This window comes from Cervus canadensis, chromosome 7, assembly GCF_019320065.1.
Source record: "Cervus canadensis isolate Bull #8, Minnesota chromosome 7, ASM1932006v1, whole genome shotgun sequence".
In the NCBI taxonomy this organism is placed as follows: domain Eukaryota; kingdom Metazoa; phylum Chordata; class Mammalia; order Artiodactyla; family Cervidae; genus Cervus; species Cervus canadensis.
This window is the reverse complement of record NC_057392.1, coordinates 51,654,343-51,681,856: the sequence shown is the minus strand read 5'-3', so window position 1 is coordinate 51,681,856 and position 27,514 is coordinate 51,654,343.

Here is a 27,514-nt window from a genome sequence, read left to right as displayed (position 1 = left end):
CAGCCATCTCATCCTCTGTCATCCTCTTCTCCCCTGCCTTCAGTCTTTCCCAGCATCAAGGTCATTTCCAATGAGTCAGTTCTTTGCACCAGGTGGCCAAAGTATTGGAGCTTCAGCTTCGGCCTCAGTCCTTCCAATGAATATTTAGGACTGATTTCCTTTAGGATGGACTGGTTGGATCTCACTGCAGTCCAAGGGACTCTCAAGAGTCTTCTCCAACACCACAGTTCAAAACCATCAATTCTTTTGTGCTCAGCTTTCTTTATAGTCCAACTCTCACATCCATACATGACTACTGGGAAAACCATAGACTTGACTAGACAAACCTTTGTTGGCAAAGTCATGTCTCTGCTTTTTAATATGCTGTCTAGGTTGGTCCTAGCTTTTCTTCCAAGGAGCAAGCATCTTTTAATTTCATAGCTGCAGTCACCATCTGCAGTGATTTTGGAGCCCCAAAAATTAAAGTCTGTCACTGTTTCCATTGTTTCCCCATCTATTTGCCATGATGTGATGGGACTGGATGCCATGATTTTAGTTTTCTGAATGTTGAGTTTTAAGCCAACATTTTCACTCTCTTCTTTCACTTTCTTCAAGAGGCTCTTCAGTTCTTCTTCACTTTCAGCCATTGAGAGGAATAAGTAGCTTTAATTAACTCCTTGGTTGAGAAGTATTTGTTTGAGGCAATGTACTGGCTTTGGCTCAAACGTAGACATTAGTACTGTACTGGGGAAAATTAGAGTAATTATCCTGAAAGTAAGAGTGAAAGTCGCTCCATCATGTCCCACTCTTTGCAACCCCCATGGACTACACAGGCCATAGAATTCTCCAGGCCAGAATACTGGAGTGGGTAGCTTTTCCCTTCTCCAGCAGCTCTTCCCAACCCAGCAATCAAACTCAGGTCTCCTGCACTGCAGGCATCTTCTTTAGTTGCTGAGCCACAAGGGAAGCCCAAGAATACTGGAGTGGGTAGCCTATCCCTTCTCCAGGGGATCTTCCTGCCCCAGAAATCAAACTGGGGTCTCCTGCATTGCAGGCAGATTCTTTACCAACTAAGCTATCAGGGAAGCCCTAATTTCTGAACTTGAGAACAAATATGAAGGCAACAAAGATATGTCATTTTTCTTTCTTTTTTTTGTTTTTTAGTTTCCCTGCCTTCTTTTGATGTTTGCACCTTGTAAGCTAGTTCTCCTCTCCTATTGTCTTTCTTGCACTGTATGACAAGAACCTTTTAATCCGATGACATCCTTCTTCCCCCAAACCATCTTGAAACATACATTTTCACTTGATTTTTACTTGCAAGATTTGTGAGGACAAATATGAGTGTCAATTATTTTTATAAATTTGCCTAGACCCAAAAAAGAGATTTATTCATCTGTGGACCTGTCCATATTTGGAGTGTTCCAAAGAGTTAGACCATTTTTTACTCTGTTCAAGAAAAAAATAATTGGTTCACTAGAATGATGTGTTATCTCTGTTCCATTAAAGTTGACAAATATATTCTTAACTGATTGAAGGGTATCTTATTTGATGGTTTCTCTCGTCTTATAAACCAAATGTTTCTCTTTAGTACCAATTACGATGACTTTTCTCTTTCTCTCCAGAAGAATGGTACATTAAATGTTTTCCTTGGGATTACATAGGGATACATTTTATTTATTCAAGCTAGACGATGTCCCATTACCACCAAAAAGTGCAGACTAGCTAAACACAGGCAGATATTGTAACGGCCTCCTTTTGTTTGCTTTCCTCCAGGTTCTCCTCTAGCTAATACATCCAAGATTTTAAGCACGCAGGCTGCAACGGACCCCGCAGAAGCCTGGCCGAGAGGGGCTACCTGTCGCCCGAGGTCAGGGGTGGCAGCTGAGAGCCCCGGGCTGTGAAGGCACAGGAGCGGCCAAGAGGAGCTACCCCACACCCGAGACCAGGAGCGGCGGCCGGGAATAGCTACCCCAAGTCCAAGGAGCTTCAGCTGCGCAGGCACAGGAGGACCAAGAGGAGCTACTCCACGTTCAAGGTCAGGAGGGGCAGCCGTGAGGATATACCCCACGTCCAAGGTAAGAGAAACCCAAGTAACACGGTAGGTGTTGCAAGGGGGCATCAAAGGGCAGGCACACTCAAACCATAATCACAGAAAACTAATCAGTCTAATCACACAGACCACAGTCTTGTTTAACTCAATGAAACTAAGCCATGCCATAAGGGGCCACCCAAGATGGACAGGTCATGGTGGAGAGGTCTGACAGAATGTGGTCCACTGGAGAAGGGAATGGCAAACTACTCCAGTATTCTTGACTTGAGAACCCTGTGAACAGTATGAAAAGGCAAAATGATAGGATACTGAAAGAGGAACTCCCCAGGTCGGTAGGTGCCCAATATGCTACTGGAGATCAGTGGAGAAATAACTCCAGAAAGAATGAAGGGATGGAGCCAAAGCAAAAACAATACCCAGTTGTGGATGTGACTGGTGACAGAAGCAAGGTCCGATGCTGTAAAGAGAAATATTGCATAGGAACCTGGAATGTTAGGTCCATGAATCAAGGCAAATTGGAAGTGGTCAAACAGGAGATGGCAAGAGTGAATGTCGACATTCTAGGAATCAGCAAACTAAAATGGACTGGAATGGGTGGATTTAACTCAGATGACCATTATATCTACTACTGTGGGCAGGAATCCCTTAGAAGAAATGGAGTAGCCATCACGGTCAACAAAAGAGTCCGAAATGCAGTACTTGGATGCAATCTCAAAAATGACAGAATGATCTCTGTTCATTTCCAAGGCAAACCATTCAATATCATGGTAATCCAAGCCTATGCCCCAACCAGTACACTGAAGAAGCTGAAGTTGAATGGTTCTATGAAGACCTACAAGACCTTTTAGAACTAACCCCCCAAAAAGACGTCCTTTTCATTATAGGGGACTGGAATGCAAAAGTAGGAAGTCAAGAAACACCTGGAGTAACAGGCAAATTTGGCCTTGGAGTACAGAATGAAGCAGGACAAAGGCTAATAGAGTTTTGGCAAGAGAATACACTGGTCATAGCAAACACCCTCTTCCAACAACACAAGAGAGGACTCTACACTTCGATATCACCAGATGGTCAACACCGAAATCAGATTGATTATATTCTTTGCAGCCAAAGATGGAGAAGCTCTATACAGTCAGCAAAGACAAGACCGGGAGCTGACTGTGGCGCAGATCATGAACTCCTTATTGCCAAATTCAGACTTAAATTGAAGAAAGTAGGGAAAACCACTAGACCGTTCAGGTATGATCTAAATCAAATCACTTATGACTATACAGTGCAAGTGAGAAATAGATTTAAGGGACTAGATTTGATAGATAGAGTGCCTGATGAACTATGGATGGAGGTCCAAGACATTGTACAGGAAACAGGGATCAAGACTATCCCCATGGAAAAGAAAAAAGGCAAAATGGTTTTCTAAGGAGGCCTTACAAATAGCTGTGAAAAGAAGAGAAGTGAAAAGCAAAGGAGAAAAAGAAAGATATTCCCATTTGAATGCACAGTTCCAAAGAATAGCAAGGAGAGATAAAAAAAGACTTCCTCAGTGATCATTGCAAAGAAATAGAGGAAAAGAACAGAATGAGAAAGACTAGAGATCTCTTCAAAAAAATTAGAGATACCAAGGGAATATTTCATGCAAAGACGAGCTCAATAAAGGATAGAAATGGTATGGACCTAACAGAAGCAGAAGATATTAAGAAGAGGTGGCAAGAATACACAGAAGGACTGTACAAAAAAGATCTTCATAACCCAGATAATCACGATGGTGTGATCACTCACCTAGAGCCAGACAACCTGGAATGTGAAGTCAGGTGGTCCTTAGAAAGCATCACTACGAACAAAGCTAGTGGAGGTGATGGAATTTCAGTTGAGCTATTTCAAATCCTGAAAGATGATGGTGTGAAAGTCTGCACTCAATATGCCAGCAAATTTGGAAAAAGCAGTGGCCACAGGACTGGAAAAGGTCCGTTTTCATTCCAATCCCAAAGAAAGGCAATGCCAAAGAATGCTCAAACTACCGCACAGTTGCACTCATCTCACAGGCTAGTAAAGCTCAAAATTCTCCAAGCCAGAATTCAGCAATATGTGAACCATGAACTTCCAGATGTTCAAGCTGGTTTTAGCAAAGGCAGAGGAACCAGAGATCAAATTGTCAACATCCGCTGGATCATCGAAAAAGCAAGAGAGTTCCAGAAAAACATTCATTTCTGCTTTATTGACTATGCCAAAGCCTTTGACTGTGTGGATCACAATAAACTGTGGAAAATTCTTCAAGAGATGGGAATACCAGACCACCTGACCTGCCTCTTGAGAAACCTATATGCAGGTCAGGAAGCAACAGTTAGAAATGGACATGGAACAACAGACTGGTTCCAAATAGGAAAAGGAGTACATTCCAGGCTGTATATTGTCACCCTGCTTATTAACTTATTGCAGAGTACATCATGAGAAATGCTGGGCTGGAAGAATCACAAGCTGGAATCAAGATTGCCAGGAGAAATATCAATAACCTCAGATATGCAGATGACACCACCCTTATGGCAGAAAGTGAAGAGGAACTAAAAAGCCTCGGTGAAAGTGAAAGAGGAGAGTGAAAAAGTTGGCTTAAAGCTCAACATTCAGAAAACTAAGATCATGGCATCTGGTCCCATCACTTCATGGGAAATAGATGGGGAAACAATGGAAGCAGTGTCAGACTTTATTTTGGGGGCTTCGAAATCACTGCAGATGATGATTGCAGCCATGAAATTAAAAGACACTTACTCCTTGGAAGGAAAGTTATGACCAACCTAGACAGCATATTAAAAAGCAGAGACATTATTTTGCCAACAAAGATCCGTGTATTCAAGGCTATGGTTTTTCCAGTGGTCATGTATGGATGTGAGAGTTGGACTGTGAAGAAAGTTGAGCTCTGAAAAACTGATGCTTTTGAACTGTGGTGTTGGCGATGACTCTTGAGAGTCCCTTGGACTGCAAGGAGATCCAACCAGTCCATCCTAAAGGAGATCAGTCCTGGGTGTTCATTGGAAAGTTGATGCTGAAGCTGAAACTCCAATACTTGGCCACCTCATGAGAAGAGTTGACTCATTGGAAAAGACCCTGATGCTGGGAGGGTTGTGGGCAGGAGGAGAATGGGACAACAGAGGATGAGATGGCTGGATGGCATCACCGACTCTATGGACATGAGTTTCAGTAAACTCCGGGAGTTGGTGATGGGCAGGGAGGCCTGGCGTGCTGTGATTCATGAGGTCACAAAGAGTCGGACACGACTGAGCGACTGAACTGAACTGATGAGAACTTCATGTGCTGTTCATTACTTATAAAATCAATCCCCAAATTATCAACTTGTCTTTGCAGGCTCCCTATAGCCTGTATGTCTCTTGCCCATTTTTAGTTAAATTCCTAAAAGACACAATTGACAAATTTAAACACTGGTCAATATTATTCATGCAGGCATGTTTAATGAAAGAGGGTGCACTGAAGATACTGGAGATTTTCATTTATTATTTGCTTTTAAATAAAACTAGTGTCTTTCTTCAAACAATGTAATGCTGTATGAATTAGACATGATACTCATTCTGAAGTAATTTAAGGCAAAAATCTTCTAGCCCAGGAGCTTAAACTCAACTAATTCCTTGGAATCTATGGATTGCAAATACATGGTCAAAGATACAGTTAACTTTTGTATATTTTCAGTATGTGTTTAAAAAGACTGTGGTACTTTCTGGTATTGTCATGCTATTTGTATAGTGTACAATGACAGGGAGTACCATTCATATTTATTTGATGAATATAGCCATTTGTAGAGCAATGTGATGACTTGGCTACACAATTGTATGTGGTGATACTTGTGTTCTGAAGTTATTGTGTTCTGTGTCCAATACATATCCTTCAAGTTTATTCTGTTGATGTTGATCATGCTGTTTACAATTTTGGTATCCTTACTGAAATATTTGTTTATTTTATCAGTTACTGAAAAAGGTGTGCGAAAGCTCTCCACTGTGATTTGTCTACTTCCTCTCATAATCTTGTCAATTTTGGCTTATTTATTTTGAAGTTGCATTATTAAAATCTTACAAATTTAAACTTGTTATATCATTCTGGTAAAAGAAATCTTTATTATTAAAAAATTATCTTTTTTATAGTTAAAGAATACTTTTTTCCTTGAAGTCATTTCCTTCAATTTCAACATAGTCTGTCAACTTTCTCAAAATTATTATTTACATGGGAAGATTTTATTAATGTTTTGCTTTCAATCTTTCAATGACTTTATATTATACACCATCTTTTAAAAAATAGCATTTATTTACATTTTGAATTTGTTTTCAGTCCAATATAAAAATGTCTTAATTTTAAATAAAATACTTTCACTTCCATTTATTATAATGACACATATTGAGTTTATAGTTATTATCTTAGTCTTTGTTGTTTTTTATTTTTTTGCATGTTACTTTTTACCCACTCCAGTATCCTGGCCTGGAGAATTCTATGGAGTGTGTAGTCCATGGGGTCACAAAGAGTCAGACGCGACTGAGCGACTCCGTGAATGTGTTTCATTTCCTTTCTTGCCTTTTGTGTTTTTTATGCTTTCTGGATTGATCCTTTCATCATTACTGCCCCATTGTTTCCTACGTTGGTTTGGAACTTATGCATTTACTAATCATCCAGAGGTATTCTGGAAGTTATAAGATACATAATTAATTTATCAATACATAAAATTAATTTTCTCAACAATATGAGAAATTGAACGCATTCATTCCTCACTCACTCCTGACCTAATACTGTGCATTTTCATTCTGTAATATTTAACACCTAAAAAAACCACTGTTTTTGTAGTCAACGTTCCACTAAAACTAAAGTTTTATCTACATATTTACCATTTGTTTGAGATTCATTTCTTCTTACATCTCAAATAACATGACTAAATATGGATATTGTTTTATATATCATGTACAGAATTGGCTAAGTCTTGAATCTGTGGATTGGATTATTTCATCAGTTCATGAAAATTCTTAGCTACTCTCTCTTGACATAGTACTAATCTCCATCTTATTTCCTTCCAAATATTTTAGAATATCTCAGTCTTAATCAGCTTTTATTTTATTGCTTTCTCAGCTCAGTTCAGTCACTCAGTCGTGTCTGACTCTTTGGGCCCCCATGGACTGCAGCATGCCAGGCTTCCCTGTCCATCACCAACTCCCAGGCCTTACTCAAGGAACACCAAGTCGGTGATGCCATCCAACCATCTTATCCTCTGTCATCCTCTTCTCCTCCTGCCTTCAATCTTTCCCAGCATCAGGGTCTTTTCTAATGAGTCAGTTCTTCACATCAGGTGGCCAAAGTATTGGAGTGTCAGCTTCAGCATCAGTCCTTCCAATGAATATTCAGGACTGATTTCCCTTAGGGTGGACTGGTTGGATCTCCTTGCAGCCCAGGGACTCTCAAGAGTCTTCTCCAACACCACAGTTCAAAAGCATCAATTCTTCAGTGCTCAGCTTTCTTTATAGTCCAACTCTCACATATTGCTTTCTATGCTAAACTAATTCACAAACAGTTTCTTTAGTTGTATCTAAACTCCTATTTAATTCCTCCTATTGATTTTTTTAATTGAAGCATAATTGACTTGGGCTTCCCATGTGGTGCTAGTAGTAAAGAATGCACTTGCAATGCCACCCACTCCAGTATTCTTGCCTGGAGAAACCCATGCACAGAGGAACCAGTGGGCTACAGTCCATGGGGTTGCAAAGAGTTGGACATGACTGAGGAGTCTTTGCACAGCACATAATTGACTTACAAGATATTAGCTTAGGTGTACAACACAGGGATTTGATATTTCATATATTATAAAATGATCACCACAATAAGTTACCAGCTGTTAATATATGATGTTATTAAAATATTATTGACTATAGTCCCTTTGTTAAACATTACATCCTCATCACATTTATTTTATAACTGGAACTTTGTACCTCTTAATCCCTTTCCCCTATTTCACCTATTCCCTAACACCCTTCCCTCTAAAAATCACCTATTTGTTCCTGTATATGAGTCTATTTTGTTTTAACTGTTGGTTTTTTTTTTAGATTCTGCATAGTAGTTAAATCATATGGTATTTGTCTTTCTATGTCTGACTTACTTCACTTAGCATAGCACCCTCTAGGTTCTTTCATGTTGTTGCAAATGGCAAGATTTCATTCTTTTTCATAGCTGAATAATGTGCCATTGTGTGTGTGTGTGGGTTGTGTGTGTATCACATCTTTATCCATTAATCTGTCTATGGGCACTTAGGTTGCTTTCATACCTTGACTATTGTAAATAATGCTGCAATGAATATAAGAGCACATGTATCTTTTTAAAAAATTATTTGTTTTAATTGGAGGATGATTACTTTATAATATTGTGATGGTTTTTGTCACACACCAACATGAATCAGCCACAGGTATACATGTGTACCCCATCCTGAGCTCCCTTCCCACTCCCCTCCCCACCCTTCCCTCTGTGTTGTCCCAGAGGACTGGCTTGGGTGCCCTGCTTCATGCATGAAACTTGCATTGGCCATCTATTTTACTATTGCACACAGTGAAGTAAGTCAGAAAGAGAAAGACAAATACTGTATGTTAACGCATATATATGGAATTTAGAAAGATGGTACTGATATCCTATATGCAAGGGCAGCAAAGGAGACACAGATGTAAAGAACAGACTTTTGGACGCAGTGAGAGAAGGCATATATCTTTCGGAATTATGTTTTTGGTTTCTTCAGAAAAATACCTAGAAGTGGAATTGCTGAGTTGTATGGTAGTTCTACTTTTATTTTTTTAAAGAAACTCCATACTGTTTTCTATAGTGCCTGTACCAATTTACATTCCCACCAAAAATACATGAGGGCTTCCTTTTCTCCACATCTTCATACCACTTGTTATTTATTGTCTTTTTGATAATAGCCATTTTGCCAGGTGTGAAGTGATAACTCATTGTAGCTTTGATTTTCATTTCCCTAAAGATTAGTGATATTTTATTTGGGGTTCCTGAAGGTTTGTATTTCTGGAAATTCCCGTGGTTTCATGAGTTTTCAGTTTTCTATATGCTTTTCATTGCTTCTAAATACATAAACTTAGTAAACACAGTTATGTAATTATCTGGGCCTAACTATGTGAAGTATTTTAGATCTGTTTCTGCTGGTTTTATTTATGGCATATGTTTTTTTCCATGGATTTAGTTATATTTTACACTGAGCTGCTTATGTTGCTTGAATATATTTATGGGACTACTTGAAGACCTGGTAAGCTGACTTTTCTTCTTCAAGTGATCTAGAACCAACGGAAATCATTTTAAACAGATTGGTTTTGTTTTTTGTTTGTTTGTTTTTATTTTTATTTTCTGTTTTGTTTATTTGTTTTTGACCATCCAAGTCATATAAATTTGAGTTGTATTTCAGCTTGGTGGCTGACTTGTATTTAATATGTGTAACACCCCCGGGATAGATATGATGGTTTTGTTCTTTCCCTCTTTCTCCAATGGGTACCAAGGAAGTTTTTCCTTGGATTCTGTCATGATTGAGCTGAGGAAGGGTGATGGTTGATTGATGTTGTAGCCTTTGCATTCCCAGGTTCATATAACAGTGTGCTTAGGAGTTCCACCCCCAGAGAATCATGGGCTAGACTCAAAAGGATTGCATTTACACTCTTTACTAAAAGTTCTGATTCAGAAGTTTATTGAGTACTCTTTCTACTGCGATCTTTACACCTTCATTTACATTTGTCCCTAATAATTCCTATAATCACTGAAAACAACTTCCCATTTGAAAAGTCTGTAATTCCATAATTAGCCATGGACTCTCTTGTGAACCTCTGCCTTTCAAAGGTATGGAAACTTATACTCTTAAGAGTTGGCAGCAATCCTTACAGTTCTTTTAGTAGAATAATGCTTTTATATTTATACATTTATTTAATTTTTTAGGCATGCATGTTTTCATTTCCCAGAAATGTCATTAAGCACCTCAAAGATAGAGAGGTTTTCTCCTTCATTTCTGTTCTCATCAGTAGGGTTCTTGGTGCCTCACATGTACATATTTGGATTTATTTTAATTTGGTAGTCTGAATTTCCTAAAGATATATTTCCACTCCCTAAGAAAGTGAAAACATCAGAGCAGATTCAAAAAACCTAAATATGTCAAAATGAACTATTAAGACATTTGCTTTAATTATCAAAGATGCAAATGCAATTTGACATTTTATTTAATCAGAGAAAATGAACACTTTTAAAGTTGGTTCTATATTTTTCTCTAACATTTGGACTTGTCCAAATATTTCTAAACTTCCATCTTGTGAGTACAGACTATACTTTATTTATGTGTCCCTTCTTTATATATCTATCTAGCATGCTACAGTATAACCCAAAACATATACACACACAAACACAAAAAGACTGTTTTGCTTAGAATCAAGAAAAAAAAATCCTATCTTGGTTTTTTTTTAATTTCAGAGAAAATAAGAAATTTCCTGAAAGTTAAAATGTAATGAGAGACAGCATAGATAAGCAGACTGGAGTTTAGAGACTTAAAATTTTAATGCCAGTTATTTATGTCTGTCCTCTAAGATAAATGACTAATCTACCTCTGTTATCAGGGTATTGGAATACCGTGGGGTGTTTTAGGAATAATGAATAAAAATCAGGTGGTAATTTATGTTTGCAAAGTATTATATAAATGCTAAAATATACAAATCATTTGAAGTGAATACTTAATATACAATAAATGATATGCCCTATTTTTGCCACTATGAATTTTTGCCTCCTAGTCAAAGTATGATAAAAATTTCCACCAGATCCATGGCCCACTTGAGAAGAAGAGTCTTATAGTAGAGAACATCTGTGGAAATTAGTAGCTTGAAATGTATTGACTTTCAGAAGTTGGAAGGAAAGTCTGACCTTTGAAGGGCTTATCCTAATGGTATGTTTAGAGGGATACTCCATGGAGTTCAGTAGAAATCAATACAAAACTTCATTAGCGTTTCTTTTCTCCCCATTGGCAACATATTTCTAAATGTGAGAAGAAGATAAAATAATGCCCAGCTCCCTAATGATTGCACTAATCTGAATTCTCAGAATAGGCTTCAAATCTTCATTAGCCTTGCTTGTTAATCCACCATGAATATTGGTGATCCTTGGGCTGCACAGCAGTCAGAGGAAGAATCATCTTGGTTTACATCTTGAAACTGAAAGTTGCTAGTAAATTTAGACTGTATTTGTGAAAAAACAATTTCTTTTTAAATCAGCTAAACCCACTTAAATTTTGAATAGATTCAAATTAATTGATGTGCTCTGCCACTTTTTAGTTAAACTTTTCTTCTAGGTCCAAAAAGGCAATAATTATAAAATATGTCTTAAGATTCTATAGCCATAATAGCCAGCTGATCTTCAGATAATGGGTTAATGATGACTACATGAATGAAACAATATTATGAATGATAATTTAATATTTATGGTTTATTGTGTGTGTTGATTTTCTTTCTTTCTTTCTTTTTCTTTTCTTTCTAAAAAAAATTAATACAGACTAATCCAATAATCTGAAAAACCTGGATCAGTTAAATGTCTGACTTCATTGCCCACTGGATTCAGTAAACTGAATGTGGTCTTGTACAAATTCTGGAAGGGACACCTGAATAACTCCTATTCTCAGGGAGTACCAGGTTTAAGAGAGAAAGAAGGCATGTGTATAATGACTATAGCACAGATCTGAAAATAGTGATCACAGAAATGGTTGTGCAAATATTTTGAGAGTTCAGAGATGATAGCTTGCTTTTAGAAGTGATTTAAAGTGATTTCAAATATTTACAGGGAGAGAAATAGGTAGAGAGTGTTTTGTAGATAAACTAAGTAACATAAAAACCCCACAGAACTAGAAAAATGCAATTTGTAAAGGTAGCACACATCTTTGGGTTTTGAGTGGAGAGTGGTGATTACGAAAATTGGACCAGAAAGAAAAATATCTCCGTTACTTTGAAAAGTTGATGACTATTACTTTTATCTGTTTAAAATTCTTATTTTCAATATTTAAAGAAGTAAAGCCTGTGGTGGTTGCCAGAGTGGAGAGCTGGGTATGGGCAAAATGTGCTAAGTGGGTCAAAAGTCACAAACTTCAAGTTTAAGTCATGGGGATATAATACACAACATAGTAAGTATAGTTCAACAATGTGTGTGTGTGTGTGTGTTAGTGTGTAAGTCTCTTCAGTCGTGTCCCACTCTTCACAATCCCATGGACTATAGGCTCCTCTGTCCATGGAATTTTCCAGGCAAGATTACTGGAGGGATTGCCATGCCCTCCTCCAGGGGATCTTCCCAACCAGGGACAGAAACTGCATCTCATGTCTCCTGCATTGGCAGGTGGGTTCTTTACCTAGTGCCACCTGGGAAGCCCTTTATGTAGTATACCTGAAACTAATAAAAAGTTATATGTCAATTATATTAATAACTCAAGAAAGAAAAAAAAAGAAAGCAAGCCTGTGGACTTCGGCTCATTAAAATTTCAGAAAGCAATCATAATAGGTTTTCCCTTTCTTTGCCCCTGGGGATAGCCTTGATAAAGTATACAGTTTAGTATTTTTCATGTCTAAGTTTAAAGATTTTCTGCAGTGAAAGTAGGCTGATTATTTTAGTATCAATCAAAACGTTAGATATAAATTATTGATATTGTGGAACTCAAAACCACTGGGAAGTGGAGCCCATGAAAGTCAGCTGTAGGTTTAAGGTCAGGCCTTGGCCACAAAGAGGGGAACATTTGAAACTGACTTGTATACAGCTGACTGTTCATACAAATCCTATGCGTAGGACATGATAATAAAGCCGGCTTGCTCTTGGCTTGCGACAGACAATGGGAGACAGTCTGAGGAGTCAGTGTCTGTTTATCCTCCATCATTATATGGAGTGGGTCTGTCATGCAAAACAAGAGGCAACATTGGGCTACTCACAGGCAAGTATGTCAGTAACAAACTTCATGGTGTTATTGTGAGTATACGGGAAAGAACTTTGGGCTTTGGATGAAAAAAGGATTTGAATGACAATTCAGCTTTAGTTGGAATGACAGATCTATCACTGGCTGTGACCTTGACCAAACCCGTGAATCCTCTGGGCTTCAGTTTCCTCATCTTTCAAATAGAGATAATAATTCCTGGCCTATCTCAAAGGATCAAGGAGATGACTAGATGGAGTACAGAGTGTTTTGAAAAATTTCAGCTGCTAGAATGAGCTGTAGTTATTTCAGAGTCCTCTATGTAATTTTAAAAGCCTCTATTAAAAGAATACCTGACATATATATGTGTGTGTGTGTGTGTGTGTATATATATATATATATATATATATATGAAATTGCACAGTGCTTAGAAGAGTACCAGACATGTAAGTTCCATTTAAGTATCTGTTTAAGTAAATATAAATGCACATAAATATATAAGTACATACATAAATGCACATCAATCAATAAGCAGTCCATCTCAGGGTGTTTCCAACAGGATGTAGAAGAGAAAAATCTTCAGATATAACAGAGATGTTTATAGGTTAAGACAAGCAGGAAGAAGAGGGGTCACCTCTTTCCCCTCTGTACTTCGTCTTGATTTTCACTCTTTATCTTTAGAAAGCTCCTTTTTTTTTTTTTTTTTTTCAGTTTTTTCCTCTCATTTATTATTTTTCTGGGCTTTTGTGCTTTTCTTTCTTTCTTTTTTTTTTTTTTTCATCTTATGGCGATGACCCCATTGAGAGCAGTGGCTACAGGAACATATTTTAACTCCAGGTGATAGAGGCATCCAGTGGGTCTTTAATAACGAAAGTGATTTAATTACCTTTTTATTTGATAAGGTTCACACAAATTTCTCCTAGACATAACAACCAGTATTCACAGAAGCAAAATTTCCCTGAAATAAGCTTTTCTGGGCTGCTAGATAATGCTGCAGAGAAGGAAATGGCAACCCACTCCAGTGTTCTCGCCTGGAGAATCCCAAGGACAGAGGAGCCTGGTGGGCTGCCGTCTACCGGGTTGCACAGAGTCGGACACGACTCAAGCCACTTAACAGCAGCAGCAGATAATGCTGCTCTTATCCTTACTAAAATGCAAGAAAAGCCACCTTTCTGGACAGTTCAGAGAAAATAGTCCATTCAGGGTTTCATTAAATTCCCATTACATCACCTAAACTAACTGCTGGGTACAGGACAGTGTTCTCAAAACCAGTCACATTTCTCATTAAGACTATATTACAATTACTTCTTATTTCCCATGCGTGTAATCACCTAGTGCATGTGTCTAGTGGATCCAATAGCTGAAAACTAGGATGAAATGCATGTCTTCTAATGTTTTAGCACTGAAAGAACTTTCTCATTTGCTCCTCTTCTTCTTTACCCTACCCTTTATAACAGAAGTGCATGTGGGAAAATCAGTACTTTAGCACTGCGGGCTAATCGCCAATTAGAATGTTTTTCATTCTAAATCTGGCAAATATGTGGAAAATAGGAGAAAATGCAAAGAAATGTAAATTCTAAAATCTGCCATTTTTAAGTCTCAACCAAGCAGTAAATTTTAAATCAGTGTTCTAGGTAAATTTTCTTCACGCTTTTACAACAAATATTTTGTGGAAGGCCTTTGGAAAGCGTCCAGCCCATCTGTTTTTACTCAGTTGTTATCAAATATAATTTTTTATCAAACATATTACAAGATTACAAGTCCAATTGTCTATCTGAAAGAGACACATTTGATGTAGATACCACATAATATGGAAATTAATGACTTCAACTGTCTTTGTAACTATTTAAAAATGACTATATCATTTGTAGGTACAAGCAACATCTTGATTTGTTCTTTGTTTTATAGGTTTTTTGTTAGATATTAGAAAACCCGTATTCCTGAGACAGAATGTTTCAGAAAATAAAATCGTGTTTCATATGATTAGTTGGGAAATATCGACACTTTCAGTATTTCCAGATTCTTGTATTCTTGTTCAGAAACCACTGTTTATATAGTAACTAGTGCTGAACACCATTCTAAGATTTAATAAAAAGTTTGAAATGAAGATGTTAAAGTAAAAATTTTCATAACCCCTTTCTAATTATTCTGGGTCTCCTTCCCACTGATTTTGCTACCCATATTCTGGTTTAAGCTTCATTGCTTCTCATGGGAATGATTGAGACTACTTCCTCAGTAGGTTCTCAGTCTCTGTATTCTCCTTCCCTTCTGCCCACACAACATACGCCTGCTAGGATAATGATCCTAAAACAGCCTTTGCTCATATTCCACCTGGTACAAATGACTTTAAACTCCACCATTTGCCAATAGACCCAGATTCTAATTCCCTGACCTGATTTTAAAGTTACTTTCTTATTGCAAATAGACTGGACTATTCACAATTTAGTAAACATCTCTTTACTTAAGTGCCTTCTATTCTTTCTTTGAATAAAATTTCCTGCTGGCTAGCTATCTTATCATTCATTTCCTCCATTTACCACATTTTATGTGGTAAAATCCTACCTAATTATCAAGTGCCGCTTTTATGACCTCTTCTTATGTGCTTCTCCACTGCTTACCACCTATGTTATACAGATTTTTCATCTTGCACTGCATAATTGCATCTATGATGCTATGTGCAAGGTTTTGTGTGATGTTATCTGTTTTATAGACTCCAAAACTCTGAAGGACAGTAATCTGCCTTAGTTGTCTTTGTATAGAACACAATGCCATGAAACATAGCGTTCATTTATTTGTTCTTCTGTTAAAGATTGTTGAGAACCTCTCAAAGTAATTTGCTGTGGTAAACCGTGAGACTATAAAGATTTACAACACAGAATAAGGGCAGTTAGCCTATGAGATAAGAATTCTAAGTCTCTGAAATCAGACAGTCAAGGTCTCAAATCCTATTACACACTATTTGTATTAGAGGACACACTTTGAGTATTGTGATGGGGTGTGGGAACAATAATAATTTTATATTGCTAGGATTTATTGAAATATTCAGTTTAAAACTTCTGGTACCTATGATTTGCCCATTTTCTTCCTTTCTTTTTTCAGTCTCCTTAGCATGCATACAGCTTATCAGGGGAAGCAAAGCCAAATTAAAAGGTTAGGAAATAAGTGTTAGTTATCATAATAGATCTCTGTCCAACACAGTTTCAGAATCAGATAAACGGAATTTCTAAAATTCTGACCTGGATCAGAGAAACATTTACAGAGTTACATCTGTAGCTTTTCTTCCAAGGAGCAATCGTCTTTTAATTTCATGACTGCAGTCACCATCCACAGTAATTTTGGAGCACAAGCAAATAAAATCTTTCAATGTTTCCACTTTCTCCAGTCTATTTTCCATGAAGTGATGGGACCAGATGCCATATCTTAGTTTTCTCATCTAAGCTGAGATTTAAGCCAGCTTTTTCCACTCTCCTCTTTGACCATCATCAACAGGCTCTTTTTTCCCTCTTTGCTGTCTCCTACTAGAGTGGTATCATCTGAATATCGGAGGTTCCTGTTATTTCTCCCAGTAATCTTGATTCCAGCTTGGGATTCATCCAGCCTGGCATTTTGCAAGGTGTACTCCGCATGAAGTTAAATAGGCAGAGTGACAATATACAGCCTTGACATACTCCTTTCCCAATTTTGAACCAGTCCATTGTTCCATGTCCAGTTTTGACTGTTGCTTCTTAACCTACATACAGGTTTCTCAGGAGGCAGGGAAGTGGTCTGGTATTCCTATCTCTTTGAGAATTTTCCACAGTTTGTTGTGATCCACACAGTCAAAGGCTTTAGTGTACTTAATGATGCAGATACTTTTTCTGGAATTCCCTTACTTTTTCTGTAATCCAGAGGATGTTGGCAATTTGGTCTCTGGTTCCTTTTCTAAATCCAGCTGGTACATCTGGTTCACGTACTATTAAAGCCTAACTTGAAGGATTTTGAGCATTACCTTGTTAGCATGTGAAATAAGTAGTAGTTTGAACATTCATTGGCATTGCCCTTCTTTGGGATTGGAATGAAAACTGACCTTTTCCAGTCTTGTGGCCATTGCTGAGTTTTCCAAATTTGCTGGCATATTGAGTGCAATACTGTAACAGAATGATCTTTTAGGATACCTGTGGATAGTTTAGGATATTTCTAAATTTTCTCTTTACTTAATTGCTACAATATGAATTTATAAGTGCATATGATGCATATATCCATCCATCACTGAACTTATATGTCAGTTATTATTATAGTAGAAAGTTGAGTTAAAATTATTGGATTTAACAGATAATGCCTAAATGTTCTCTGTTGTGGACTGAGAACAGTCCTCCCAAATTAAAGTTGAAATCCCAGTTCCCAGTATGATAGTAATAGAAGTTAGGTTTTTAGAAGTAATTAGGCCATTAGAGTTGGGCACACATGAATGGGATTAGTTCGCTTAGAAGAATAAATATGAGAGCTTTCTCTCTCTCTCTGCCACGTGAAGGTACAAAGAGATGAGGGCAACTAATAGACACACATAAAAAATACATAGTAAAAGTTACCAGATTTAATAAAATTACCAAATATTTACTCCTTATAAATAGTGATGGATAATTTCCAATTATAGTGAATTTGGACTAATTAAAAGGAAGAGGAAGAACAGGCATATTCTGCAGATTGCATAGAGTGCTTTCAAAAGTGTATTTTGTAAGTGCAGTTCTGTAAGTCGAAGTAATAATGTCTTTACTGAAACAGCAAAGTCTTAGAGTCACACCCAGGTGTGAAAATCCCAAGGGTACATTCTGCATTGATGATTGGCAGAGACAAGGAGCTACAGCTAAACTGCTCAGACAAGCAGTCTTTCCAGATGTTAGATTTAACTACGCCAGGAAAGAGAGAGCTGTGAGTTCAACTAACTTAGCTGTTATTAGTGATAGTCAGCTCAAGACAAATACAAACTAAATCACATAAAAAAAAAAACCAAAACTGGCATATATTAATAGGTTTTATAAGGAGAAAAGGCTTCTACTTATCTGAAAGTTGGGAATACTGAATACTGATACACTGAGGAAAGATAGTGATGAGAGAAATTATTGAGAATTGATGAGAAATTTCTGAAAAAATTGGTGATGAGAAATAATCATAAGTGTATAAACATAGCATTAATGCATTTTTAATCTAAAGATATATAATAAAGTTAAATTACAAATAAAAAATAATTAAATAACAGATTAGAATAATTATGCTAAATGCAGAAGCCTGATAATACACGTACTGACTCTTAGGATATTCCCTAAAAGAATTTATTTGAGATCAAATGATCAGTTCTGTGAACTTTGAGTGAAGCAATGTGAACACTGTATGTGATTTTTGCACAAAGATTTTAAACAATTCCTTCATTTAAAAAAGAAATAGAGGATATATTGCTCATCCTATTTTTAAGTCAGTTTCATAAATTAACTTCTATTAATTTTCCCATCTCATTGATACTTTCAATTATTTACAAAAGATTAGTTTTCACATTAAAAAACAGATTTTAAGGTAAAATTGGCATACAATAAATTTCATATTTCTAAAGTATAACATTTGATAATTTTGACATATTAATGTATTATTCGTCAGGCTCCTTAAAATCGGCACAATTATTTTGGGGTTCATCCATATTGTTGCATGTGTCAATAATCCCGAATGTATTGTAATTTGTTAACCCAGTCAACAGTTATGGACATTTGGATTATTTCCAGGTTGGAATTATTATAAACAAAACTGATTTTACACATCTTTGTATGAATATAAATTTTAATTTCTCTCAGGTAATTAATAGAAGTGGAAAGGCAGGATTGTATAAGAAGCATATGTTTAACCCTTTAAGAAACTTCCAAGCTGTTTTTGAAAACATAGTATTTAACATTCTTTGCCAGCATAGCATGAAAATTTCATCTTCTCCATATTCTTTTCAACACTTGGTAAGAGCAGGCTAATTTTGGTCATTGTAATACATATGAAATGGTATTTCATTGTGATTTGATTTGTATTTCCCTATGACTAATGTCAGGGCTTAATCACCATTCATATATATTCTTTAAAAAAATTACTAAAATTTTTTCCCCAGTTTTTAATTGAATTGCTTAATTTCTCAATAGCGGATTTTAAGAATTCTGTCTATATTATGAGCAAAAGTCTTTCATCAGATATTTGGGATATAAATATTTTCTCAAAGTTTAGCTCCTTTTTTCTTTTCCTATCATGTATTTTATTTACTGTTTTGAACTTCCTGCTTTGTTAAAATTTATTTATTTTTTATTAAAGGATAATTGCTTTACAGAATTTTGTTGTTTTCTGTCAAACTTCAACATTAATCAACCACAGTGTATACATGTATTCCCTCCGTTCTGAGTCTCCCTCCCATCTCCCTCCCCATCCCACCCCTCTAGGTTGATACAGAGCCCCTGTTTGAGTTTCCTGAGCCATACAGCAAATTCCCGTTGGCTATCTATTTTACACATGGTAATGTAAGTTTCCATGTTACTGTTTTCATATATCTCACCCTCTCCTCCCCTCTCCCCATGTCCATAGTCTATTCTCTATGTCTGTTTCTCCATTGTTGCCCTGTAAATAAATTCTTGAGTACCATTTTTCTAGATTATGTATATATGCATTAGAATATATTTATCTTTTTCTTTCTGACTTACTTTAGTCTGTGTAATAGGTTCTAGGTTCATCCACCTCATTAGAACTGACTCAAATGTGTTCCTTTTTATGGATGAGTAGGAAGGAAAATTATGACCAACCTAGATAGCATATTAAAAAGCAGAGACATTACTTTGCCAGCAAAGATCCGTCTAGTCAAGGCTATGCTTTTTCCAGTGGTCATGTATGGATGTGAGAGTTGGACTGTGAAAAAAGCTGAGCACCGAAAAATCGATGCTTTTGAACTGTGGTGTTGGAGAAGACTCTTGAGAGTCCCTTGGACTGCAAGGAGATCCAACCAGTCCAACCTAAAGGAGATCAGTCCTGGGTGTTCATTGGAAGGACTGATGTTGAAGCTGAAACTCCAATACTTTGGCCACCTCTTGTGAAGGGTTGACTCATTGGAAAAGACCCTGATGTTGGGAAAGATTGAGGGCAGGAGGAGAAGGGGACAACAGGGGATGAGATGGCTGGATGGCATCACTGACTCAATGGACATGAGTTTGAGTAAACTCCAGGAGTTGGTGATGGACAGGGAGGCCTGGCGTGCTGCGATTCATGGGGTCGCAAAGAGTCGGACACGACTGAGCAACTGAACTGAACTGAACTAAATATTCCATTGTGTGTATGTACCACAACTTCTTTATCCCATCATCTGTTGATTGACACCTAGGTTGCTTCTATGTTCTAGCTATTGTAAACAGTGCTGCAATGAACATTGGAATACATGTGTCTTTTTCAATTTCAGTTTCCTCAGGGTATATGCCTAGGAGTGGGATTGCTGGATCATATAGTGGTTTTATTTCTAGTTTTTTAAGGAATCTCCATACCATCTTCCATACTGGCTGTATCAATTTACATTCCCACCAATGGTGCAAGCTGCTGCTGCTGCTAAGTCGCTTCAGTCATGTCCGACTTTGTGCAACCCCGTAGACAGCAGCCTACCAGGCTCCTCTGTCCCTGGGATTCTCCAAGCAAGAACACTGGAGTGGGCTGCCATTTCCATCTCTAATGCATGAAAGTGAAAAGTGAAAGCAAAGTCGCTCAGTCGTGTCCAACTCTTCGCGACCCCATGGACTGCAGCCTACCAAGTGATATCTCATTGTAGTTTTGATTTGCATTTCTCTAATAATGAGCAATGTTGAGCATCTTTTCATGTGTTTGTTAGCCATCTGTATGTCTTCTTTGGAGAAATGTCCGTTTAGGTCTTTTTCGCATTTTTGATTGGGTTATTTGTTTTTCTGGCAGTGAGTTGTATGAGCTGCTTATATATTTTGGAAATTAATCTTGGTCGGTTGTTTCATTTGCTATGATTTTCTCCCATTCTGAGGGCTGTCTTTTCACCTTGCTTGTAGTTTCCTTTGCTGTGCAAAAGATTTTAAGCTTAATCAGGTTTTACTTGTTTACTTTTGTTTTTATTTCCATTACTCTAGGAGGTGGGTCATAGAGGATCGTGCTTTGATTTATGTCATTGAGTGTTCTGCCTGTGTTTTCCTCTAAGAGTTTTATAATTTTCTGTGTACAGTTCTTTTGTCTCCTTAGGTAGGTTTATTCCTAGATATTTAATTCTTTTTGTTGCAATGGTGAATGGGATTGATTCCTTAATTTCTCTCACTGATTTTTCATTGTTAGTATGTACAAATGCAAGTAATTTCTGTGTGTTGATTTTGTATCCTGCAACTTTGCTAAATTCACTGATTAGCTCTAGTAATTTCCTGATACTATCTTTAGGGTTTTCTATGTGCAGTATATGTCATCTGCAAACAGTGATAGCTTAAACTCTTTTTTGATCTGGATCCCTTTTGTTTATTTTTCTTCTCTGATTGCTGTAGCTAGGACTTCCAGGACTATGTTGAAAAATAGTGGTGAAAGTGGACACCCTTGTCTTGTTCCTGATCTTAGGGGGAATGCTTTCAGTTTTTCACCATTGAGAATAATGTTTGCTGCAGATTTATCATATATGGCCTTTACTATGTTAGGTAGGTTCCTTCTATGCCCATTTTTTAAAGAGTGTTAATCATAAATGGGTGCTGAATTTCATCAAAGGCTTTTTCTGAATCTATTGAGATTATCATATGGTTTTTATCTTTCAATGTGTTAATATGGTATATCACATTGATTGATTTGCATATATTGAAGAATCCTTGCATCCCTGGAATAAACCCAACTTGATCATGGTGTATGAGCTTTTTGATATGTTGGTGAATTTTGTTTACTAAAATTCTGTTGAGGATTTTTGCATATATGTTCATCAGTGATACTGGCCTGTAGTTTTCTTTTTTGTGTTGTCTTTGTCTGGTTTTGGAATCAGGGTGATGGCGGGCTCGTAGAATGAGTTTGGAAGTGCTCCTTCCTCTGCAATTTTTTGAATGAGTTTTAGAAGGATAGGCATTAGCTCCTCTCTAACTGTTTGATAGAATTCTGCTGTGAAGCCCTCTGGTCCTGGGCTTTTGTCTTTTGGGAGATTTTTGATCACAACTTCAATTTCAGTGCTTGTAATTGGGTTGTTCATAATTTCTATTTCTTCCTGGTTCAGTCTTGAAAGATTGAACTTTTCTGAGAATCTGTCCATTTCTTCCAGGTTATCTATTTTATTGCCATATAGTTGTTCATAATAGTCTCTTATAATCCTTTATATTTCTGCATTGTTTTTTTATAACCTATCCTTTTTCATTTCTTATTTTGATTTGATTCTTCTCTCTTTTTCTTGATGACTCTGGCTAAAGATTTGTCAATTTTATTTATCTTCTCAAAGAACCAGCTTTTATTTTTATTAATCTTTACCATTGTTTCTTTCATTTCTTTTTCATTTATTTCTGCTTGGATCTTTATGATTTCTTTCCTTCTATTAACTTTTTTTAATTCTTCTTTTTCCAGTGTTTTAGGTGTACAGTTAGGTTGTTTATTCATTGTTTTTCTAGTTTCTTGGGGTAGGATTGTATTGCTATAAACTTCCCTCTTAGAAATGCTTTTGCTGCATTCCATAGGTTTTGAGTTGTTGTGTTTTCATTGTCATTTGTTTCTAGAAATTTTTTAATTTCCCTTTTGATTTCTTCAGTAACCTGTTGGTTATTTAGAAATGTGCTTATTCTCCATGTGTTTGTGTTTCTTACAGTGTTTTTTCTTTTCTTGTAATTGATATCAAGCCTCATAGCATTGTGGTTGGAGAAGATGCTTGATACAATTTCAATTTTCTTAAATTTACTGAGGTTTGATTTGTGACCCAAGATGTGGTCTATCCTGGAGAGTGTTCCATGTGCCCTTGAGAAGAAGGTGTATTCTTCTGCATTTGGATGGAATGTCCTGAAGATATCAATGAGATCCATCTCCTCTAATGTATCATTTAAGACTTGTGTTTCCTTGTTAATTTTCTGTTTTGATGATCTGTCCATTGATGTGAGTGGGGTGTTAAAGCCTCCTACTATTATTGTGTCACTGTCAATTTCTCCTTTTATGCCTGTCAGTGTTTGTCTTATGTATTGAGGTGCTCCTATGTTGGGTGCATAGATATTTACAATTGTTATGTCTTTCTCTTGGATTGGTCCCTTGATCATTATGTGGTGTCCTTCCTTATCTCTTGTAATCGTCATTTTAAGGTCTATTTTGTCTGATATGAGGATTGCTACTCCAGCTTTCTTTTGCTTCCCATTTGCATGGAATATATTTTTCCATCCTCTCACTTTCAATCTATATGTGTCTTTAGATCTGAAGTACCTTTCTTGTAAACAGCATATATATGGGTTTTGTTTTTGTGTCCATTCAGCCAGTCTGTGTCTTTTGGTTGGTGCATTTAATCCACTTACATTTAAAGTAATTATTGATATATATGTTACTATTGCCATTTTCTTAATTGTTTAGAGTTAATTTTTTAGATCTTTTTTTTCTCTTGTATTTCTTGACTATATAAGTCCTTTTAACATCTGTTGTAAAGCTGATTTAGTGGTACTGAATTCTCTTAACTCTTGCTTATCTGAAAAGCTTTTTATTTCTCCATCAATTTTGAATGAGATCCTTGCTGGGTACAGTAATCTTGGTTCTAGATTTTTCCCTTTCAGTACTTTAAATATATCCTGCCATTCCCTCTGGCCTGTAGAATTTCTGCTGAAAGACCAGCTGTTAAGTATATGGGGTTTCCCTTGTATGTTATGTGTTGCTTCTCCCTTGCTGCTTTTAATATTCTTTCTTTGTGTTTAGTCTTTTTTAGTTTGATTAGTATGTGTCTTGGCATGTTTCTCCTTGGGTTTATCCTGTATCTTTTTGCCTCTTGGACTTGATTGACTATTTCCTTTTCCATGTTGGATGAATTTTCAACTATAATTTCTTCAAAATTTTTCTCATACCCTTTCTTTTCCTCTTCTTCTGAGAGCCCTGTAATTTGAATGTTGGTGTGTTTGATATTGTCCCAGAGGTCTCTGAGACTATCCTGAGTTCTTTTCATTCTTTTTACTTTATTCTGCTCTTTAGAAGTTATTCCTAGCATTTTATCTTCCAGATCACTGATTCATTCTTCTGGTTCAGATATTCTGCTATTGATTCCTTCTAGAGTATTTTTAAGTTCAGTAATTTTGTTGTTTGTTTCTGTATTTTATTCTTTAATTCTTCTAGGTCTTTGTTAATTGATTGTTGCATTTTCCCCATTTTTTTCAAGTTTTTTGATCATTTACTATCATTTTTCTGAATTCTTTTTCATGTAGTTTGCTTATTTCCTCTTCATTTATTTGGACTTCAGTGTTTCTAGTTTGTTCCTTCATTTGTGTAGTATTTCTCTGCCTTTTCATTATTTTTTTTAACTTGTTGTGTTTGAGGTCTCCTTTTCCCAGGCTTCAAAGCAAGTTGAATTCTTTCCTTGAAGAAGGTTGAATACTTTCTTCCTTTGGGGTTCTGCCCTCCTAATATTGGTCCAGTGGTTTGTGTAAGCTTCATATAGGGTGAGATTTGTGCTGAGTTTTTGTTTGTTTTTCCTATGATGGGCAAGGCTGAGTGAGGTCATAGTCCTCTCTGCTGATGATTGGGTTTGTATTTTTGTTTTGTTTCTTGTTTAGGTGAGGTGTCCTGCATTGGGTGCTACTGGTGGTTGGGTAATGCTGGGTCTTGTATTCAAGTGCTTTCATTTGTGTGAGTTCTCACTATTTGATACTCCCTAGGGTTAGCTCTCTGGTAGTCTAAGGTCTTGGAGTCAGTGCTCCTACTCCCAAGGCTCAAAGCTTGATCTCTGGTCAGGAACTGAGATTCCACAAGTGGTTTGTTAAGGCATTAAGTGAGATTAAAACAAATATCCAAAAATGAGAAATCAAAGATGAACCACAGACAAATGGCAGTTACAAAATCAGGCAAATAATAATTAAAATAATGGAACACACACACACACACACACATACACCCTTGAGCAAAGTCAAAACATCCAACAAAAATAAAGTAAGTAGATTTACCCAGTGAACAAAGGAAATAAAAAATTATATTTACCAGTTAAGAACAAAACTAACTAAGCCACTAACTGGAAAACAAAACTAAAGCAAGGTGCCAAGTAGGAAATAAAGCAATGAAAATAAAACTAACAAATATGTTGAAAGGAAAGAAGAGAAAGAAAAGAAAGAAAGAATAGATAAGCAAAGCTAAATACAGGTAGATAAAGAAGATTTATATATATTAAAAATTAACTACAAGGAGAAAAGAACAGTAGGAAAAGCAAAGGAATAAATACAGAAAAAATAATAATAAGTTTAAAAACTTAAAAATTAAAATTATAAAAACAGAGGGAAAAAAAAAAAAGGGAAAATTTCACAGAACTGCAAAAGCCCAGCATAGAGGCAGATGTTTATAACAGTAAAAAATGTGACTGAGAAAAATAAAGCTCAAAAGCTTAATTGGATTTCCTAGTGCCAATAAAAATGACAACTACAACAGAGACAGGAAAAAGGAAAAAGAAAAAGAAAAAAAATCCAGAAGAGTCTACAAAACAAGTGAAAAAAAAAATAAGAATAATAAATGTTTTTCTTGAGTCACTGCTGTTAGAGCCCTTTCCCTCGCTGGGAGTCACAGTCCACCACACCACTGTGCTGATCTCTGGACCTGCTGTGGGGGCAGCTCAAATTCTAATCTGGTCCTACTCCTGTGTGTTCTTTCCTCCAATGTCCACAGTTATAAGAACTAGTATGTTTTCTTTTGTGGGATCTCTCAATGGCCTTTTATATATTCCATAGACACAGAGCCTGCCTAGTTGATCGCGTGGATTTAATCTGCAGCTTGTACAGCTGCTGGGAAGGTTTGGGGTCTTCTTCCTTAGCCACACTGCCCCTGGGTTTCAACTGTGGTTTTATTTCCACCTCTACATGTGGGTCTTCCACTGGGGTTTGCTCCTGAGGCTGCCCTGGAGGACTTGGGTTTGTCCCTGTGAGGGCCACGTGTGGAGGTGGTGCAGCTGCTTGGCTTATGGGGACCCTGGAGGCACAAAATGTGCAGAAACACCCTCTGCTGTAGGAGTTATGGCCCTATCAGAGTCTTTTTTTTTTTTTTTTTTTTTGAGTCTTGTAGCTGGCAATTAGAAGGCCTCTTTGGCCAGTCTTTCTCCATAGCTCCACCCATTCAACCACTTAGAAGGCTTTTTGCCTAGGGTCATTCTCTGTTGTTTGGCACATCAGGCACATAGAAGGGCCCCCCAGCTAGGGTCTTACTCTGTAGATCAGCACATCAGTCACTTAAAGGGGCTCCCTGGGTGGGGTCCTACTGTGTAGTTCAGCGCGTCAGGCGTTTGATGGGCCAGCCTCTCTATTGTTCAGCTGGCGTGTGGGGGGAGAGAGGCTATGGTGATGGCTCCACCCCCTAAGCATGACTCAGCAGTATCGCCTTCCTTCCATGGCTGCCCAGCTTTCCTCCACAGGCATTTCCCCCCAGTCTCCTCCCTCACATCCCCTCGATCCGTCTCTCTGCAATCAACTGCAGCCCTCACCCTGGGATTGCTCCACAATCCCTAAACTCCAGCTCCCAGCCACTGTGCCTTCCAGGGAACCAGCATTCCTGTCGGGGTATGTATGGCTGTGGCAAGGACTGTCTGAGTCTCATTCTGTATAGGCTGCCACAGATCAGCTGTTTCACTCTCAGCCTTAAATGTTTCTCCTCTGACTCAGACGATTGCCCGGATGTGGGGATCAGACCCCTGCTTCAGTTCCCCCACCTGCCGAGGGCAGGTCCAGTCCTACTAACACTCCTGTTTTTCCCCCTAGTTCCTTCATCCTATCGAGTTTTGCGAGGTCCTATATATTTTTTTCCACTGGTCAGGTACTCCTGTTCGCTCTCAGCTGGGGTTCTGCATGCCCTTCTGTGTCTGAAGGTGTATTCCTGATATTTGGAGAGAGATGTACTCCACGCCCACCTGCTCCTTCACCATCTTGTTCTCGCCAAACTTCCTCATTTTTTCTTGTTAAAAATGTGATTTAAAGAACCAGAAGCCCAAGCCTTCCAGTTTCAACTTTGACATGTAAAGTCCAGAATTGTCACTCTCATTCTTACAAGAAAAAGCTGAACGAAGTGAAAATCATTTTTTTAGACCAATCAGAGAATTGTTTGTGAACTTGTGTCATCAAGTAGTTCCCAATTACATTTTTCTATTAGTGCTAACAACATATTTTCATGTTTATTCATTAATTGGAGTAGTTCTATTCTCTACAGTTTCTCTTATCCATTTTTCATTTTATTTTTGTCTTTATTAATAAATTTACTTCAGATATTCAAAATTTTAATTCTTTGCTAGATTTATATGTTGAAAATATCTTCTCCCATGTTATGACTCAATATTCATATTTTAAAACACTTTTTGGATTTTAAAAAGTTCATAATTTTAATTACCAAAT